The 9491-nt window shown below is 46.1% G+C and overlaps 1 long non-coding RNA gene across 1 annotated transcript; it reads left to right on the forward strand.

Annotated features, from left to right (window-relative positions):
• Positions 1 to 3711: 3711 nt before the first annotated feature.
• LOC111822933 (uncharacterized) lies at positions 3712 to 5160 on the forward strand. Its single transcript, XR_002826011.1, has 2 exons — positions 3712 to 3829; positions 4468 to 5160. It is a non-coding gene; the product is annotated as an uncharacterized LOC111822933 (long non-coding RNA).
• The last annotated feature ends 4331 nt before the right edge of the window (positions 5161 to 9491 follow it).

Here is a 9491-nt window from a genome sequence, read left to right on the forward strand (position 1 = left end):
GGTTCCTCCATGGATGCAGGGCATGTGTCAGAATGTGTGTGTGCGTGCACATCTACACGTGACCTCCATGTAGATATGCGTGTGTGTGTGATCTCCAAATCAGTGTGTGATCTCCCTGCCATTGTGTGATCTCCACGTCAGTGTGTGTGTGATCTGCACGTCAGTGTGTGTGATCTCCACGTCAGTGTGTGATCTCCGTGCCATCGTGTGATCTCCGTGCCATTGTGTGATCTCCGTGCCATTGTGTGATCTCCATGTCAGTGTGTGTGTCTGTGATCTCTGTGTCTGTGTGTGTGATCTCCGTGTCAGTGTGTGTGTGTGATCTCCATCTGCGTGTGTGTGTGTCTGTGTTCTCCCCAGTATGGGGGAGACAGAAGCTCAGACCCAGGCTCCTTGGGGTTTCTTATCATCTAGGCCATCCCAGGCTGGTGTGAAACTGTTTAAGGCAGGGCTGATTAAGGTACATGAGGGCCCTAAACATCGATAATCTGTGGTGCCCCTCCTTGGCTTGCCCATGCATTCAGAAGGGATATGTGAGTTACACATATACATGTATATGTATGTGTGTGTGTGTCTTAGCTATCTATGATAAAGCTTCTTTTTAAATGCAACTATAATATTAGCAATTGAATGCAAAACTAGCATATGCCATTTTAGCTGAATGAGATGAACTAGATTATAAAACTTTTAGTGAATACAGGGCAGTAAGATTGTTACTGTGTACCACATTTTCTACAAAAAGAATATTCCACGTGTTTCTACAACAAAGAAAATGAGTCAGTTAACTTAGCTGTTTCAACAATCAGTGTAAAGTTCTGGTGCCCCTGTTTTGTTGATGCCCTAAGCACAAGCTTACCTTGCTTACTGGGTAATCTGTCCCTGGTTCAGGGACCTGGCGAGGGCTGCGAGGGCTGGGTGTTAATGCCCCTTCCCTGCACAAGGTCCTCCAAGGCTGGCCCTGGCCTCTCTCTCCTGCGCTGCCGAGAGTGCCTCAGAGCATCCCACAGCATCCCCCAACAGCACCCCATGGCTCCTGGCGTTCAACACTTCCCAGACACTGTGAAGCTGAGGGCTGGAGGCCACGAATCAAAGTGTACCACCTCGTGCAGGGCAAGGCCATGCTGCGGCCCCTCCGTCCAGAGAAGTGCTGCCTCAGCCTGGGATGGGGGGCCTCAGCCAGCCCTTCCCCAGCCAGGCCTGGCCCATTTCCTTGCCAGAAGCCCATCCTGGCCCCTGACACCACATCCCATCCTGCCTTGTCCTTCAGCTCTGGAAATCCCAGCCTCTTCATTCATTCATTCAGCAAATATTTGCTCCATGCTAAGCCATTCAAACATGGTCCCTGCCCGGCTTATGCTCCAAGGACCTCTCTGAATTATTTTTCTCTTGAAGATGCAGTGTTTACAAAGCTTTTATTTGTTGTACCAGCTTCGTGTATCAAGTGGTCTTTCATTAACTCCTGTTGCTGTAATTGCATAATTATGCGATAATTGCATCGTTTACGTAACTGCAGAGAAAAGGGATTTTTCTTGAGCGCTTACCACCAGCCAGGGGCAGCACCCCATTTAATCTTCCAGCCATCATGGGAAGTGGGCTGAGTTTTCCATTTCACAGATAAAGAAACTGAGGCTCAGGGGGAAAAAAAAAAGTCCTTGGCCCCAGGAGGTCAAACAGCTGGTAAGTGGCGGCCCAAACTGAGATATGGACCACATTTCTCTGCCTCCACAGCTCTGGCAGCTCTCCCTTTGCCAGGCTACCAAAACAAAACCAAGACCCAAAAAAAAAAAAACCCTGCTTTTTATTCGATCTTTGAGTCTTCATCACAGGCAAGGGTACAGTTTCTATTCTTTTTTGTTCATTAGTTTCTTTTTGGGAAATTGAAAGACACCCAGGGTGTCTGGTAGCTGCCTTCCTGGTCCCTGGGGCTTGGTGCCTGCCCCCATCCAGTGCAGGGGTCGGCTACACTTCTAAAGCCTCTTCCTCAGCACCCTCCCGCCCTCTTTCTAGGTTCTAGGCTCCCTCGTGCCCTCCACCCCTGCCCCCTATTAGTTACCCGTGCGGTCTTGCCCCTCCCACCCCTCCCAGGCCTCCAAGCCCACTGTCTCCTTCGGGCCCCAGATCCTGGTGGGGGTTTCCTGTCCTCATCAGCCGCATTTTCCATGACACAAGAGGAAGTCAGCTGAGCCCGGGCTGGGTTTTCCATGCAGCTGGCCTAGGTGGAGGCCCCAGGGTGGGGGGTCGAGCCCCCAGGCAGGGCCTCAGTACCTCCTTGGCCTCCTCGGGAGAGGTGTCTGCCTGTGCTGCCTTGGCCCACAACAGGTAACCATGGGGTGCATGGGCCTGTCTGAGGGTCAGTCCAGGCTCCCTCAGCTCCTCTGGGCTCTGGGAGCCACAGAGCGAGCCTCCAGGTTTCCCTCTTTGCCAGGCAAAGGGGCCCCTGGGGATCTGTGGGGGTGAGGGGCAGTGGGTGGTGAAACTGGGGGGAGGGGGTAGAGCAGCTAGAGGAGAGGGAGGAGGCCGAGAAGTGTGTATAGTGCAGAGTAGGACCTCAGTATCTGTTGAATGAATGAATGAATCGGAAATGTTTCCCAAAGACCCTGGGGTGGTGGGCGGTGCCTCTGCTCTGCGGGTATTTGTTTGTTGAGTGAATCAGTGACCTAAATCCTTGAAAACGTCTACTTGGCAGCCTTGGGGGCGCGCCCAGGGGAGCAGGGTTTGCATCCTCTTCCCCAGCTTTGCCCTTACCCAGTCAGATCATTCGTGGGGCATGGGAAGAGGGGAGAAGGAAGGATATAAGATCTAAACTAGGCAGTCGAGGGTCAGGGGCGCCAGAGGGGCCCTGGCCGGGGCAGGGACCTGACTTTGAGTCCCACTCTGCCCAGATTTGCTGTGTGACCCTGGGCGAGTCCACGCCATGCTCTGGGCCTCAGTTTGCTCATTTGTAAAATGAAAGTGTTGGGTGCTCCTGAGGCCAGTTCCCTTGTTCTGGGAACAGGACATGAGGGCGGGCTGCCTGCCCACGGCTCCTGTTGGAGGTGGGGGAATTCTCTCTTCTGGGACTTGGAGGGTTTGGCGTTTTGGCCTCTGCGAGAGGGTGTCAAGTGCTGGGGGCTTTTGAGGGAGGGCAGAGGATTCTAGGTCGCCCAGGATACAGCTGTATTCTGGCTTGCAAGGAAGGGTAGGGGACCTCCTGGCCGCCCTTTCCCAGCCCCTTCCTAGGGCAGGTTTGAATCCTAAAGCTCAGTCTTGGCATCAGATAACCCTAGTCTCAAATCCCTGTGGTGAAACCTTGAGTACCTTCCTCAAGCAAGCTACCTAAGTTCCTCATCTGTAAATGTGATTGTTTGAAGGTGAAGCAGAATAACCGTGTAAAGAGCATAGCACAGGCCTGGCTCATAGTAGGCACTCCAAGAGTTGATAAGATTATCAATTTCAGTGAGTGTAGGATTTGGCAGTCCAGAAGCCCGCTTCAAATTCTGACTCAGTGGGTGACCTCGGGCGAGTCACGCCCCCTTTCTGAGTCTCATTATCTTCCTCTGTATTTAAGTTGGCAGGGCCTCTGCAGGGCCTGTGATGATGAGTATGCGGGCTTGTAACCCATGCGCTCCTCCCCACTTCAGTGTGAGGGCTGCTCCATCTCAGGCCTTGTCCACACCCAGTCTCCTCACAGGTCCCTGCAGATGTCCCTGGAATGAGTTGACCGGCCCTTGTCCACCTGAGCCCTCTCCCGGGCCCAAGCAGACCTCCCCACAGCTCATGTGTGGATCACGAAGCCCACAGCCCTTGGCCCCCAGCACTCTCCACTTACGTTTTCGTTCCTGTTGTTCCTGTAAGTAAGACTGGACTTGTTAGACCACAGGGCGCAGTTTTTGGCTGAGAAAATAAGGTCACCTGGGAGATAGTGTAGGACAGGTGTTAACCAAGCCCATTGTTCAGATGAAATAACTGAGGATCCCAGAGGTTAGGTGGATTCCTCAAGGCCCACAGCTAACAGGGAAGTTCACACTGGGCCCCCAGGTCTCCTAGCCCACAGCGGCCCTTTCCCCAGCACGGCCTCTGTCTTCACAGGCTGGTGCTTCCCCTGCCCTTTCAGGGGTTTTGTTGTGTTGCAGAGAGTGCGGGCGCCAAGGATGCCAACAGACTCAGTTGGTCCCCCTACCCTGGCTCTCAGGGCCTCAGATCCCCAGATCCGCTTCTGTAAAACGGGCAGAACAGAGCCCGTCTTGAGGGGGTGTTGTGAGGAGGGCTGGCTGATCACACCTGTGGAAAGAAGCACTTAGTAGGCTGCCTGGCACATAGTAGGTCTTCAGCATGTGAGGTTTCAGAGCACTATGCTCTCCCAGCCCTTCAGATCAGTGTTCTGTGTTTCTAAAGCCCCCTGGAACTTGTCGGAAGCTTCCTTGAAGCTTTCCTTCCTCTTCTTTTTTAATTTATTCAATTTATTATTTTTCATTATTCTCTCCCCAGCATCCAGCACCATAGGCACAACGCTGTTTTTTGAATAAGTGACTGAATGAATGACAGGGAAGCTTTCAGCATGGGCACTTGAACCAGATTGACAAGCACACACATACACCAGTGCTCCTGCTCCACTCTCCCCCACTTCCTCTCACTCCTCTCCCCTGCCTGGCACTCCCAGTCTAGTGGGGAGACCACCTGACAGGCATCTGGGACACAGTGTGAGAAGGGCGTGTGCCGAGCAGGAGAAGCACTGTACCGAGCAGCAGGAGGAGATGTGTCCAATCCAGCCTCTGGCAAAGTCAGGGAAGGCTACCTGGAGGAGTTGACATCCAGGCTGAGACGTGAAGGCTGAGTAGGAGTTTTCCAGGCTGAGGAAAGAGTGAGGGCAAAGACTTCAGGGTCCTGTTAATGCAACTGCTGTGTTACCCCAAGTGAGAAGGATCTAGAAGTTGGAGGATCCAGGCATCAGTCCTGGCTCAGCCCCTGACTGGCTCTGCGCCTGGGGCTGACTCTCCCCCTTTCTGAGCCTCAGCTTATGTATAAAATAAAGGGACTGCACCAGATGGACCTGGAATTCCTCAGTCTGTTTGTTGACACTTGGACTCTTATTTAAAGAATACCATTTACCAAAAAACCAATACAGGCTTTTTGAAGGACAAAGTAGCAAAAGCCACAGCTTTTTTTTTTTTTTTTTTTAAAGCTCATACTCAATATTACTTTTAGAGACCTGTCTTGTACTCACAAAGATACAAGCATAAGGGTGTTTAGGCAACCTAGTAGAACGGAAAAATGAAAGACAGGGCAAAGGGCAAATAAATGACAACCCAACTATATACTCTGGAACACTGTACAACCATGAAGAAACAGAGGTAGACTGAAATATACTGATACAGAAAGATGGCCGTGACAATTTGTTCTGTGAAATATCTAAATTTCAGAACAGTATATTGCGATCTTATTTACATAAAAAAATATGAGTAAGTTGAGTAGTTAAATAAAAATGTTTGGATGGTCACAGAAAAGGGTTTTGCAGAATATTTACCAAAATAATCATATTAATTAGTTGTGAGGGTTGGGATTTGAAGAGATGGTAGAGTGAGGTTGTGCAGGCTTTCTTTTTATTTTATACATGTCTATATTGTTTAATTTTTTTCAAATAATGTATATTATGATGTAAATGTAAAAATAACATAAAAAGGACCTGCAGAAAATCATTTATAAAGCAATAAGTCCCATATATTTATTTACATAATTATGTATGACATGTAACATTTTTATAAGATGATTTTCCTTGATGATACAATGTATGTTTGTTGAGAAAAATCAGAAAATACAGTAAAACATAAAGCAAAGAAAAGAAAACCATCCATAGTGCTATCATTCAATATAACCACTATTAATGTATTAGGGTATACATTTTTATTCTTTTTTGTTATTTATAATTATAATAATATTGTATGTTTCAAAATTAGAATATTATGTATGGTTTCGTAATATGTTTTTTTCTCTTAAACTATATATGAGTATCTTCCCATGTCGTGATTCATATAACACAGTTTTAAATGACTCTGTGATAGCTGACAATGTTAACCTAAAGGTTGGCAGTTCGAGTCCACTCAGAGGCACCTTGAAAGAAAAGCCTGGCAATCTACATCTAAAAAATTAGCCATTGGAAACCCTGCGGAGCATAGTTCTACTCTGACACACGTGGGGTCATCATGAGTCAGAATTGACTTGACAGCAGGGAGTAATAGCTAATATAAAAAAGTTCTGATGTTCCTCTAACTGTATCTCCTATTGCTGGACATTTGTGTGTTTACTCTCTCTTTTTTGCTATTAATAATAACTGTGATGAATATTTTTGCAAAAGCATCTTTTTTCATATTCCTATTTCCTTTAAGTAGAATTATTTGAATCAAAGGTTATGACCATTTTAAAGACCAAAATTGAATTAGCAACCTCCCCTCAACTTACTTCTCATAAATATGAATGGTAATTGGCTGAGTTTACTTAAAGAGGGGCACACCCGAATGGATTTGTAACCACCTTCAGGATCTGTGAGTGGGCGCTCTAGGTACCCCGTGACAATGAGTGGGGCCCAGGAACAGCCCAGGGGGCAATTAAGATGCATTTCTGATGATTTACTGAGTGTCCAGGGCTCTTCTACAATTACTTCCGTTTATCTAGTCGTCTTCTGTCTACCTCTGAGCCTGTTACTGCAAATCGCGGATCTGAGCCACCTGCCCCAAAAGCCGATACTCAGAAGGGGTGAGGTGAGCGGCAAGAGGGTTTTATTGTATATCGATATACAGGAGACAGAGGGGACTCAGCTCCTCCGGAAAACCTGTCTCCTTGACTGGAGACTGGCTGAAAGTTTTTATATGAACAGAGTTATAGTTTCTCTTCCGGTGGTCACATTCTGCACGTCCCAGATGATCTAACTTCTTATTGGCAATCCTTGAAGGTTATCTGGCACCGTTAGTCGTGATTGTCACGTCGCAGATGAGTTAATACTAGTCCTTGAGGGTTATCAATTTGTTCTGCCACCCTCCAAGGAGAAACTTTAGTCAGTCTTACTGGAATAGGGGGAGGGAGGAAGAATAACAAAAAGAATCATGAGGAGAAGCGGGGGCTAGTAATGGTGGGAAGCATTGGTGGGAATTGAACTTATACAGCCTGTTCCAAGCCCATTGGTGAGAGGTTCTGAGATGTGGAGGCCACTGGATCTGTTTTATTTATTTATTAAAAAATTTTTTTTATTGTGCTGTAGGGTTGCTATGAGTTGGAATCAACTCGATGGCTACGGGTTTTGGTTAGGTGAAAGTTTACAGAGCAAATTAGTTTCCCGTTCGATAGTTTGTACATATAGTGTTCCATGACGTTGGGTGCATACACCACAGAGTCAGCACTCTCCTCATTTCCGTCCTGGGCTCCTGTTGCCTTTCGTCAGGATTTTCTACTCCTTTCTGCCTTCTCATCTTTGCTTTTGGGCAAATGTCCTTTGGAGCTTGTTTAATTGATTGTTCTAAGGAACACGTTCCTCTCGGCTGTTATTGTTTGTTTTATGGGTCGCTATGAGTTGGAATTGACTCGGTGGTAACAAGTTTGGCTTTGGTTTTTTTGTCTATGGTTTGGCTGAAAAGTGGTCTCTGGGAATGGCTTCAGTTCCAGATCAGAAGGGTGTCTTAGGGCCATAGTCTTCAGGGTTACTCCAATCTCTGTCAGACCAGTAAGTCTGGTCTTTTTTTGTGAATTTGATTTTTTGTTCTACATTTTTCTTCCACTCTGTCCAGGGCCTTCTCTTTTGATCCCAATCAGGGTGGTGGGTCATGGTAGCCAGGCACCATCGAGTTCATCTGGTCTCAGGGTCATGTAGGCTGTGGTTCATGGGATCCATTAGTTCTTTAGACTAATTGCTCCCTTGTGTCTTTGGTTTTCTTCACTTTCCTTTGATCAAGACAGGAAGAGACCACTAGATGTATCTTAAATGCCTGCTCACAAGTTTTAAGACCCTGATGCTACTCACCAAAGTAGGATGCAGAACATTGTTTTTAGGTACTGTGTTGTGCCCATTGACATAGATGTCCCCCTAGTCTATGGTCCTTCACCTTTGAGCTTAGAAACTTTGTCCCGTGAGGTGTTTGGTTATATCTAAGAAGTTTCCATGACAGTGACCCTTGTGTGCGCTATTGTCTATATTAATATACATGTACCACCTACAATTATGTATGTAGAAACATCCACAACCAAACCTATATCTGCAGGTGGGTGTCCTCCCTCACACTCTCCCACACCTCTTTCGCATACCTATCTACCTCTGTATCCATATGTAAATTATTGTTTGTCAATACAACTGTTGCAGGATTGTCTATGCTATAGTAGTTACCGTAGTTGCCCTTTATTCTTGCATTCCTCTCAGTGTCTTCCTTTGCATTGGTCATGTTGTGCTGACTTCCCCCATATTGAGTATTGCCTTTCCCTTCACCAGTATTAACATGTGTCTTCCATCTAATTAGTAATTTTTCTTCCCTCCCCGTCCCATCGCTGGTAACCATTAAATAATATTTTTCCTGTGTGTAAACGTTTTCTTTCTTTTTTAAATAATAGTGGTCTCATACAACATTTGTCCTTTTGTGATTGATTTATTTCACTCAGCGTAATGTCTTCCAAATTCATCTGTATTGTGAGACATTTCTTGGATTCATTATTCTTTATTGTTGTGTAGTATTCTGTTGTGTGTATGTCCCACAGTTTGTTTATCCATTCATCTGTTGATAGGCACTTAGGTTGTTTCCATCTTTGTGCTGTTGTGAATAATGCTGCAGTGAACATGGGTGTGCATATGTCCATTTGTGTCATAGCTCTTATGCTTTAGGGTATATACGTAGGAGTGGGATTGCTGTATCATATGGCATTTCTATTTCTAGCTTTTTAAGGAAGCACCATATCATTTTCCATAGTGGTTGTACCCTTTTACATTCCCACCAGTGGGGTATAAGAGTTCCAATCTCCCCACAACCTTGCCAACATTTCTTATTTTCTGTTTTTTTATTAGTGCCATTATTGTTGGGATGAGATGCTATCTCATTGTAGTTTTGATTTGCATATCTCTAATGGCTAATGAAATGGACTCCTGGTGGTGTAATGGTTAAGAGCTTGGCTGCTAACCAAAAGGTCAGCAGTTCATATCTACCAGCCGCTCCTTGGAAACACTATGGGGCAGTTCTACTCTGTCCTATATGGTTGCTATAACTTGGAACTGACTCAATGGCACCTAACAACAACAACAACAATGGCTAATGATCACAAGCATTTCTTCATGTGTTTGAATGTCTTCTTTGGTGAAGTGTCTGTTCATATCCTTTGCCCATTTTTTAAATGAATTGTTTGTCTTTTTGTTGTTGAAGTGGTGAAGTTTTCTAAAAATTTTAGAGACTAGACCCTTGTTGGATATGTTGTAGCCAAAAAATTTTTCCCAGGCTGTAGGTTCTCTTTTGACTCTTTTGGAGAAGTTTTTTGATGAGCATAAG

Source organism: Trichechus manatus, unplaced genomic scaffold (assembly GCF_000243295.1).
Source record: "Trichechus manatus latirostris isolate Lorelei unplaced genomic scaffold, TriManLat1.0 scaffold00240, whole genome shotgun sequence".
Lineage (NCBI taxonomy): Eukaryota > Metazoa > Chordata > Mammalia > Sirenia > Trichechidae > Trichechus > Trichechus manatus.